The sequence below is a fragment of the Homalodisca vitripennis genome, unplaced genomic scaffold (assembly GCF_021130785.1).
Source record: "Homalodisca vitripennis isolate AUS2020 unplaced genomic scaffold, UT_GWSS_2.1 ScUCBcl_455;HRSCAF=2500, whole genome shotgun sequence".
NCBI classification, from domain to species: domain Eukaryota; kingdom Metazoa; phylum Arthropoda; class Insecta; order Hemiptera; family Cicadellidae; genus Homalodisca; species Homalodisca vitripennis.
Genome location: NW_025776578.1, coordinates 119,978 through 131,773, shown reverse-complemented (window position 1 = coordinate 131,773; position 11,796 = coordinate 119,978). Strand labels below are relative to the sequence as shown.

Here is an 11,796-nt window from a genome sequence, read left to right as displayed (position 1 = left end):
ATTTATTAAATCTAGAACTCACTCATGAGGTAATCAAATTGGTCTCTTAACATTACATGAGAACTGCTTTCACAAGAGCTTTGTCACTTAAACATAGTTAATAAAAGGTTTATTCGGGTTTAAATACGTGTTCTTCAATTATAGAATGAATGTTCTACTAATAGAGGTATTGGTAATTCCACGTTACATGTTTTTGCTAAAGGTGCCAACACAGTAACTTAGGCAATTTAGCAGAGATATAACACTTTATTAGATCTAGAACTCACTCATGATGTAATCAAATTAGCCTCACAACATTACATGACAACTGCCTTACAAGAGCTTTGTCACTCAAACATAGTTCATGAAAGGTTTATTCAGGTTTAATTACGTGTTGTTCAATTATAGAATGAATGTTCTACTAATAGAGGTACCAGTAATGGTAATTCCACGTTACATGTTTTTTGCTAAAGCTGCCAACACAGTAGGCAGTTTAGTACAAATTTTACAATGTGTTAGATATAGAAACCACACATGAGGTAATCAAAATTATCTCACATTACATGACAACTGCTTCACAAGAGCTTCGTTACTTAAATGTAGTTTTTGAAAAGTTCATTTGAGCTAAAATATTATGTGATCATCTATCATACAATGATCTAGTATAACAGATAGTATTTCTACATAAAATGATTTTGCAAAAAATGCCTGCACAGTGGCCAAATTAGTTCAAATTTTACAAAACATTACTTCTAAAGTTTGTATGGTAATTAAATTATTTCATATAATAGACAACAATTACACAGCAGTATTATCACTTAGAAGTAGTTGATTTCACATAATAGACAACAATTTTACAACAGTGTTATCACTTAGAAGTAGTTGAATTATTATTTCTATGAGTTGAAATAGTATTTATTCTTCAACAATACAACATAATTCAGGAAGTAGTAGCTGTATATTAATTTTGTGCCAAAATGCCAATACTGGGACAAAATTATAAGGTAATAAAATAATTCAGATAACGAAAAAACAGTTTCAAAACAGCGCTGTCACTTAGGGGTGGTTGAATTACAATTTCTAAAAGCTGAAGATTAATTAAATCTTCGATAACAAAACATTAATAATTAAAGTAGTAGTAATGGTCTTATATTAGTCTTATTTTGCCAAAAATTGCAATATGGTAGGCAATTTAGAAAAATCTCACAACAATTTACTTTTAAACTTATGAGGTAATCAATGTTATACTCTTGATAATATGACAACTGCTTCACATAAGCGTTGTCACTCAGACCTAATTAGTTGAAGTAATTTTAATATGTCAAATACAACTTATTACTATATACAACAATTATACAGGGTGGGGCAGAGGTTATTTAGAAATTAAATTAAAAAGAAAGTAATGAAGAAATACATTTCATTCTTTTTATATAATAAAATACACAAGTTAATATTTACTTTTACTTAGTTTTAAATATAACGCCAAGCAGATGGTGTCCATTGTTGTCAATGCAGTGCGCTAGTTGGACTCAGAGGTTTAGTTCAACTTTTTCCATCAAATTGACCAGTATTATTGTTTTATATTTGGGTCAAGGTCTTTCGATGATCAGTATAGACCAGTGATTTAAAATAGACATTGTTTAAATAAAAATTAGTTGTTTTATGTAATCTGAAACAAATACATTTATTTGACATATAAAAGTATAGCTTCACTATAATACGATTTTAAAAGCATAATAATACTTAATTTATTTCGACATTACTGCTCAAAATTAATTCAAAGTAAAATCATTTTGGAAATAAACTAAAAATTGAAATCATGTGTTTTGTTATTGACTAATAGCGGTAAGAACAGTGACAAACATAATATCTTCTTTGTTTTACAAGCAGTCCAGTTTACCCTTGAAAATACATAAGTTAATTAAATGTTATTGTTTTGTTGTAATAATACTAATTATACATTATAATTTGTAAATTATATAAATTAATTTATACATAATTTTTCTATAATTGAAAACTAGCAAAATCATATTGTTCTTTAAAACATCTATCACGTTTCAATCATTAGATAATCATCATTTGATTGCATTGGTGGCCGCTTATTATATCACAGCCTTCAACTAAAATTTTTTATGATTACATTCATAATCTCCGTTACATTCATAATACCAAATTTAGAATGTTCAAAAAAAGTTAACTGAAGTGATTCTTTGCAACGTTGTGAATATTCCGACTTTTCTTGCAGCGAAACACTATTTAATTTCCAACTTAATTCTAGTTTTCTTCACCTCACTACAAACAGGATATCCTACTTCGGATTTAAAGGAAAAAGGTCATTATCTTGTAACTATTTAAAACATTGATTAATGTTTAAAAATACATTTGAGACAGTAATTGTGGGTTCATTGCCATTATTCTTGTTGATGTCATTAGGCTACTCAGTATATAAAACGAATTAAAAACAGCTGGCCATGATTAATTATGAATATCTATATGTTAAATCTTGAATTTGATAGTATCGATATTTATAATCATGATTTGAATGTGTTGATGGCCGCTTGTTATACTACAGCTATGTATCCCGTGCAAAATTTAATAAAAACTGGCATGTATATTTTTGGGTTTCTGGACTCAAATTTAGTTTCAATACTTGGCACATAAAATTGATATAATTCCAAAAATAGTTGGATAAGGGCTATATTATATAGTGGACTATGTCTAGAATGTGTATATATAAAGTTTTATAAAAATCGTCTCTCCGTTTTAGACATGTATGGGACAATCCATAATTTAAAGATAAATATAATTAATATACCGGTAGTCCCAAAAATTGGTGTGGCTTAAAAAGTGAGGACGGGCAGAGAATGGTAAGCCGACCCGGTTTATATACCGCTTATTACAATTAATACTTTATATATTGAAAAACAGAACTATCAATCTATATCAACATATATAAAATACTAAACTAAATGCACATGTTTCAAATTATCAGAAATAGTTTAAATAATACTTTAAAGGTCATAAATAATAAAAACAATCCATAACCATTTATCAAATGAACATTAAGACCGGTGATTTCAAATATGTCATTCAAATAATAAAAATAACAACAAAACAAATATCTTCAAACCAAGAAAGACACAGTAAATCATCTTTGGTATTGCAAAGTTTTCTAAATGTTATAGATAGGCTAAATAATATAGATAGTTTTTATATAATGTAATTCAACATTTTTGTGGTATCAATTTACAATAACGTGACCATGGAAAGGTATGTTAATTTTTTTTTCCTGAATACTACAATTTTTCCTGAAAACAATAGTGAAGAAAAAATTCGTCGGCAACGAAAATCAAAGGAGTTACGATTTTTTGAAATCCTCTGAAAACTCCGTTTTTGACAGTTTCCTATAACTCCTCGTCTGCTCAAACTCAGTATAGCCAGATTTTAAATACTGATTATCATACCAACGAGAAATTATCGTACTTTCATTTAAAATAATTGTACCAAACACATTTAATGAAAAAGTATGTTATGTTCGTATAATAAATTATGTTATGATTAACTTTTGGTTTGTTACTTGTATAAATTTGTCAAAAATCTTTCATGGTATGATAATGTAACTACCCATAGTGTATCTTACCGGCGCATAAAATCAATGAAATTATCGTACCTTTACGATAATTATCGTACCTCTGGCAACACTATCCATATTTGACAGGTTTTGGTAATACTCCTCGCCTTCTCAAATAAAGAAGGGACGCCATTTTAAACTACCGTTGTTCCTCCACGTCTATTCTTAACTTCCTAGTTCAATAGTGGTAATGGCACACCTTTGTGTTGGATGTTCGGTATCTCACGTGGAAGCAATTCATAAAGACAAGTCTGATTAATACGTTAATCCTGTCAACGATGCCTGCCCGCTGCGCACTGCTTGCTCTTTTAGAAAAAAAATTAACTCAAGCTTGCAAAAGTCGAATCCCAGATCACGTGATGCCTTAACACAATAATGTCCGAAAGGCATAAATATAATACAATAATATACTTTACCCCCAGTTCATATGTAACTTACCTGTGATAATAATACTTGACTATAAATGCCCAACCCATGAAAAAAAGTTCATTTTCCATGGTCACACTAATGTAAATAAATACCATTTTTGTTTCTTTAGTTTAGATAATCATAAATATGATTCTCTTGTAGTCATGTAGTGGTGGCCTTTTATTACACTGCAGCCCAGTCTTATAAACTGGCTTGTACATTTTTGAGATACAGGACCATCCATGGGGTTTTTTTCAGAAATTGGCCAGTAAAATCAATATAGCATAGTCCCGAAAATAGCTGTGAATGGCAATTATTAAAAGACTTGTTTTCTTCCTAAATTTAACACACATCCTAGTTTTTAATAGGGATTAGTAGTTCAGGAACTAAGTAGTTGTCCCAGAATTAGGTTAGCATTTTCTTTTTATTAATGGAATCTACGGGCAGATCGCACTGCTATGTTAGCATTATTATTGAACAAATATGGAATGAAATTGAACATCAAATTATAGCTAAGAAATGTATCATTGCTTACCAACAAGACCATTACAGAGATCTTGTAAACAACACTGGAAAGGAAGGGCCTAAACTGCAAAAGGCATATTCTCCACTTTTGCTGAAAAGTGAGTTATTAGCATATTATTATTCCTCTCACTGATGAGCCAGTTTCTTAAGGTTGTAACTGTCTAAACTCACAATATCCTATTGAAATTTAATGTTAAATATCACGTTTTTAAGCAAAAGTAACATTCTCCACTGAGCGTTTTCTGGAAAAATTCACACTCAGCTCTCCTCTCAGCCAATGGCGGAGCTTTGTTTAGTCACGTGGTCAAGTAATCAATTGTACTCGACTTTGATTAAAACTTTTAATAAAACAGTTTAACGTGTTTAATAACTTGTACTGAATTAATAAAATGTTGTCTCAAAACATCATTTTGGTATTTTTTTATTCTTAAGAAATAATAATCCTACGTCTGTAAATATTTTCTAGTCTGAAAACTGCTGGAACGCTTGGTGTTAGGACCTAGGAACAATCGTGGAAAAAACTAGTCATTCGCTCGTTTTTCTGAACAATCGATTCGTTCGCTTATGTTTCACTACAGGTTAGTGAGTTCGATTCGCCCCTAATGATTTTTCACTTAGGAGGTATTGCATCTTGAAGTGATGCACTAATCTGCCATACTAATGACTAGCTCGTGAGAGATTCACTTGCTGTTACGGGTTTTTACTTATAAATTGTTACCTCATTAATTCTTATTACTCAGTTAAATTTTTATTAGTTAATCTTCTTCATCCAATGAACACATAAGTAATTTAAAAATCACGTATTATTCGGTTTCTTTCTATCCGTATAACTCAGTTTTTTTTTTTAATTAATACCGAAATAATCCTAAATTGGTACATTTAGCTTATAAATAATGTTGCGTTAACTGCATGATTTAAGGCTAACTCACAAATTTACATTCCGTTTAAGTACTTATTGTAAATTACTGTAATCACAACCCACTATATACCTCATAATTCAGTTGCAATTATTTATTCATATTTAAAAAGCATCATGATATAGTTAAGGATATTCTATTACTAGTAATTTGATTGATATTTTCTAGGATCTACTAATTTAAACTGTTACATAAATAATTGAGCTACTTCATTATAATTGAAGTTAATTAATATAAGGAAATTTTATGTTCTACTACAGTTAAGATCTAGATAAAGAACTATAATAGACATTCGCAAATATAATTAGTTGTTAAAATAACAGGAAAGTGATCAGAATCAATAAAAAAAAAAAAAAAAAAAAAAAAAAAAAAAATCTTGATGTCACTGATGGTGTCATGTGTATGTGTGTACCATTTACTGTAGCATAACTATGTCTTGATAGGAAAAACGTATTTTGTCTACACAGTTTAAATGAGTGCAGGGCATATTACGTTAAACAATGCTGCTTAAACTTATGACTTATGAACTATCGATTTTAGTTTTTTTTTTTTTTTTTTGTAGTAAAATACCCTTCACGTTTACTATTATGCCGCTATTAGCTGTATACAAGTAGTAATATAATTTGTGCCACCTGTGTGGCAACTAATTGGGTAGCAAACTTTAGCCCAATCAACAATTCTGTAGTTCGAAACCTCAATTAGAACAAGAACAACTGATTGAGCAGAAAGTGTTTGCTTTGGGTGTTATAGCCTACTGTGGTTGAGAACACCAATATTGTTGTACAAAAGTGCCACCAGTAGTTTTGTCTGAGTAACTAATAGGCTGCATGTGCAGAAATGTTCTCTGATGCACTTGAGACACACAAAATTGACGGAATTGCTGCAGGGTCCGGACACCGCCGTCAACTAGCTAAACATCCAACATTTTTAGTTTAGCAACCGATCTTCCAAGTATAATATACTTACATCGATGCTCCCATCGTTGGTAATATAAAAAATTGGTGCAAATAATCTAACCAAAAAACAGCTGGGCTAGTGCTACACAATCATTATTCAGAAACCTCTCGTCTCAATTAAACCGAAATGTCAGCTTTTGATTTAGATGTAGGCTTTTTTTGAAGAAGATGGATGACCAAGTGGTTTGCTGTGAATAGTGGTCTAGCTATACTTCCACTCACCTAGATTGAGATTCCATTGGACTCTGGTTACACGCAATTATTTTCATCTTTGTCAGTGAGTCTTTCATGTGTAAATTTGTTCCACTCCAAAATTATTGTTTTGATTACTCAAGACAAATCAAATGTATTCTTTCATTACCCAATGAATACAAAGAAAAGGAAACAACAGATATTTAAAATAAGACACAACTATTACAAATTAAAATTATTAACAACTTATATTATAAGGAATGCCTACATGGGTAGCATAGCCTGTACGTAGGCATAGCTTGTTTAAATTTAATAAAAAAAAGTAAGGAAAATAAAGAGTAAATTTAATTATGTGTGAAAGATTAATTTGATGTGAATATGTTAGGGGCAACAACGATTAATGTGTAGACATGAACAACTCAACGGTATGAACACAACTGACACAATAGATGATAACGGAATATACTCAGAAACCGTACTAGCAAGTGTAGATGGGAGGGGGCACTAGCCAGGTCTGTTCCCAGTCAAGCAAGATCAGTCTCGGGGCAAATATCAGTCAATTCCAAAGGTACTTTATCCAACGAAAATGCTTCCGGCTTCTGCAAATATAATATCTTTGAAGTGACCGTCCTCACTTATGTGTTGACGGATTTCGTTGGAAAAAGAACAGTTGGAACTGTCAAAAAATTTAAAACAGTTGGTATCTTGTAAAATATGTATAACCCATTTAAAAACAACTAATGATTATCAACAGATAAAATTTTTGTTGCTCCTGGCATATGCAAGCATACATTTAAAGTGTTCCTGCTCGCTTACGCGTTGACGGATGTCTTTGAAAAAGGTACCGTTGCAAGTTGTATTAAAATGGCTTAATAGTTAGTATTTCATGCATTTTTATAGCTATAACGGTATTTTTGTTATTTGACTTAAAAAGTTTTAAACAGACCCCATTTTCAAAAGCGTGAGAGGATTTTTTTGTAATCTTTTATTTTCAAAAAGGTCTATTATTGGTTACTACAATTATTAAGTTTCATAATTTTATCTTATCTGGTTTAAAATATATAATTTCTGTTATAAAAAGCACATATAGACAGATAGACGGAACGCTAAAGGTTTTAGGTGATACCTTCATATAAACGGTTTTGTTTAATTTTTGTGTAGAAACACTTTTATTGGACACCCTGTATATGTCTTGTGACCTGAATAACAAACTCAATTCTAGAAATTGCCACTCCAAAACTAAACCCCAGAGTTATGTTTGTCCTACTTGCGTCAAATATGTTTTTTTTTTTTTAGGAAAATGGTATAATATGCGATGCTAATTGCAAAATATGGTTTCACCCTGATTGTGTCAAATTTGACAGATATGAATTAAGAAAAACCTTCTGCATTAAGGAAGAAGAAGTGGTTCTGTAATAGAAAAGAGTGTGTATTAACGATTATTCTAAGAACGATAAAACCCCTATTAGTTCCCTGTACGGACTATTACACAGTCAACCTAGGAAAGATAAAATTACCACAGTTGCCTCTGGAATCAATGACAAAGATTGATTTACATACATTGTTTTACAAAATGTAGGAACTCGAAGCTCAAGTAAAGTATGTTATAGAGAAATGGGATAAAATGTATAAGGAAATTTGAGGAAACACTCTTCTTAGTAACATTTTAACACCAGGAAACATTATTGGAGATTAATGATCGTTAAATGCGGGTCCGTAACATAATGGTTAATAATGTATCGGAGAGTTGTAGCACTAATGTTGATTCCAATACAAATAACAAGGAATTGTGAAGGAAACAGGATTTTTCCGGACATTTGCCATCGTTAAGTGAAACAAGAAAACAGTAACACTACGTTTCGAGATCTGCAATCTGATCTCTTCTTCAGGTAAAGAACTAACCTAATACATAATTACAAACTAGGTTAAAATAAACAAATTTACTAAAGCGTTGTGGCACGCCTGAGTCAGGAATCACAACCTACATTGTTGTATGTCAACTTCACTAACACTAAAGACATGCACTTATAAAAAAAAAACTATACAAAACACCAATCATTAAACTAAACTACGGAATACAGGTCACAATATGTCTTCACTCGTCTACTAACCATTTACGACTGACCAGAGGGGGTAGCCAATGGTAATCGTTGACGGCCGGCTAAAACAAGATGGCGGAAATACAAGGGAAGGGGAACAGGAATGGGCCCTTTCGTTATTATTGGTTCATGCGAGATGAACTTCTTAAAAACCATATTGTGACTCCGCATTGGTTTATTGCAAATATCCGATCCGTTTGATACTTTTGGTATTCTCTTTAGTTCATTTTTTAGAATTGGCAACCAAAGCGGCCTAATCTCGACTGATGGTTGACTGATTGGTTGGTCTGCCAATTTAATGTATGTTGCCTCAATTAATTTCCTTTTGAAGAAATGTGGTTCCCGACGATGTATTATGTGGGCTTCATTCCCAATTATATGATGGTCTTCGGGACCAACAATGGTGTGCAATTTTTGACTTTTCTGTGAAACCCTTTCTCGTGTTTTCTTTGTGTTCTTTTATCCTTATGTTTAGTGGTCTTTTTGTCTCGCTATGTATTCCCTATTGCAGCTACATTTTATACTGTAAACACAGTTTTTGGGAAATCCTGTGTGCCATTTTTTGGTTTTGTTTTTACGAGACTTTGTCTAAGAGTGTTGTGTGTTTTAAACGCGGTTCTAATGTTGTACTTTCTACCTACTCTTCTAATTTTTCTCCGATAATCCGGCACATAAGGGATTGACATAAACGCAAATTTATCACAATTCTGTTTTTTTTGACTCAGGAATGATATTCTTCTGGTTCGTTTGCACTTATTAATTACTATAATTGAGGGTATCCATTGCTTCTGAGATCCGATTCAATTTTCTTAAAATTCTTCTTTTAGTCCATCTTATCTGGAGCACAAGCTCTTTGCTCTATCAAACAACGAGTAGGCTACTCCTTCTTTGACAGATTTTTGATGGTTGGATTGATAATTTAAATATTTTCCTGTGTGTGTTATCTTTCGAATTAACAGTTGTCTTAAGGACATCCCTATCTCTTAATACACACACATCCAAAAAGGGAAGCTTGTTTTTGGACTTCCACTTCCATTGTGAGGCGGATGGAAGGAGAAATACTATTAATGTGATTCAAAAAATTATTTAATTCAATGTCTCCATGAGAAAAAATATAACAAAGGTATCATCCACATACCTCCACCAAATCTTCGGTTTGAACTGAGCTGAGTGAAGCCAAAGCTTTTCGCTCGAATTCCTCCATAAAGATATTGGCGAAAAATAGGAGACAGTGGAGAACCCATTGCCATCCCCTCATCTTGACGGTAAATTTTACCCTCTAACTCAAAATAATTGCATTGAGTGCATAGTTCTAACAGTTCCATAATTACTGGCACGGGAAGTTTTAGTTCTATCCTTTAATGTTTGGTCTTCTTTGAGACGTGATTTTAATAATTCCGAGAGTTTCTGGAACTGGTACATTTGTAAATAGACTTTCGACATCAAAACTTACCAGTTTGTCAGTTTCAGTCAACTTTAGGGATTTTGACTTCTCTACGAAATCCCTGGAATTTTTGATGAAAGAGTCAGTTTTTCCTACCAATGGTGTTAAGATGTCCAAGAGGACTTTAGACAATTCCCTGCAAGGTGAATCCACGAGAACTAATGATGGGCCGGAGAGGGATGGTAGGTTTGTGGATTTTGGGAAGGCCATACATATGGGGGATTTTGGAGTGGTGAGGAGTTAATTTAGATCTAAATTTATCTGAAAAAAAATTCTTTATGTTTTCTTAAGGTGTTTGCTACTTTGCGTTCAAAATGAATCAGTGTCGGGTCTTTATTTTAAAACTGTATATTTGCCAGTATTTTAAAGTTTCCGCAATCTTTTTCTTTATACGCTACTGAGTCAAGTACCCACAGTAGCGTTGCCTTTGTCGGCAGGTAAGATTTTTGACCGTGTCATCTTTCCCAAGGATCGACCTGGCCTTTTTCTCCTCTATTGTTAAATTGGGGTTTTGTGGGAGGAATTTTTCTGAGTAAAAGACTGGCCTCGCAGCGGAAGCGGTCACCCTGTTCCTCAGGTAACTGTGAAACAGCCGACTCAATTCCAGCTACGAAATCCAGTGCCTTTACCGATTTTTGTGCCACAGAAAAGTTTTAAACCCTTGGATAATACTGATATTTCCGCTTCATTCAGGATTTTCGAAGAGAGATTGATTACGTTTTTATTATTTGCATCCGTATTCACGTTGCCATCCTTAGGCAAATCACATTTTTTTAGGCCTAATTTTTTCCAGTTTGGAGATTTTCTTTTTTCTTATCTGTTTCAGAAACTTTTTATACATCTATTTTGGATGCTTTCGAGAATGTTGTTGAATTCTGTACCGATCAGTGTTTTTAATTCAGTTTTTTTTACACTCAATTACTATTTTGGAGGAGGTATTTTTCACGATGATGATATGCCAATTCTTTCTTTAAGTAAAGATTTAGAAGCAGAAGACAAAATTTTACTGGCTTTCCTACTATGAAAAGGAGTTTTTAGAGTTAACCCTATAGGCATAAGGTCTTCAACCTTACATTTATGCAAGAAAGTTAAATGATTAATGTGTTTAGTTAATTTAAGATGCAAGCTCTCAAGGTCTTTGATTTGTTTACTGGTTCCGGGTCCGTACCGAGAATCAATTCTTTGTTTGAAGGTTATTTTTTGACGATGGAAGGATTGTGAAGGAAACAGGATTTTTTCCGGGACATTTGCCATCGTTAAAGTGAAACAAGAAAACAGTAACACTACGTTTCGAGATCTGCAATCTGATCTCTTCTTCAGGTAAAGAACTAACCTAATACATAATTACAAACTAGGTTAAAATAAAACAAATCTTACTAAAGCGTTGTGGCACGCCTGAGTCAGGAATCACAACCTACATGTTGTATGTCAACTTCACTAACACTAAAGACATTGCACTTAATAAAAAAAAACTATACAAAAACACCAATCATTAAACTAAACTACGGAATACAGGGTCACAATATGTCTTCACTCGTCTACTAACCATTTACGACTGACCAGAGGGGGGTAGCCAATGGTAATTCGTGACGGCCGGCTAAAACAAGATGGCGGAAATACAAGGGAAGGGGAACAGGAAATGGGC

The 11,796-nt window shown here is 32.6% G+C and overlaps 1 long non-coding RNA gene across 1 annotated transcript; it reads right to left on the bottom strand.

Moving 5' to 3' along the window:
- Positions 1–1,379: 1,379 nt before the first annotated feature.
- LOC124370717 lies at positions 1,380–4,930 on the bottom strand. Its single transcript, XR_006923211.1, has 2 exons — positions 4,554–4,930; positions 1,380–1,648 (listed from the first exon to the last, which is right to left on the bottom strand). It is a non-coding gene; the product is annotated as an uncharacterized LOC124370717 (long non-coding RNA).
- Positions 4,931–11,796: the final 6,866 nt, after the last annotated feature.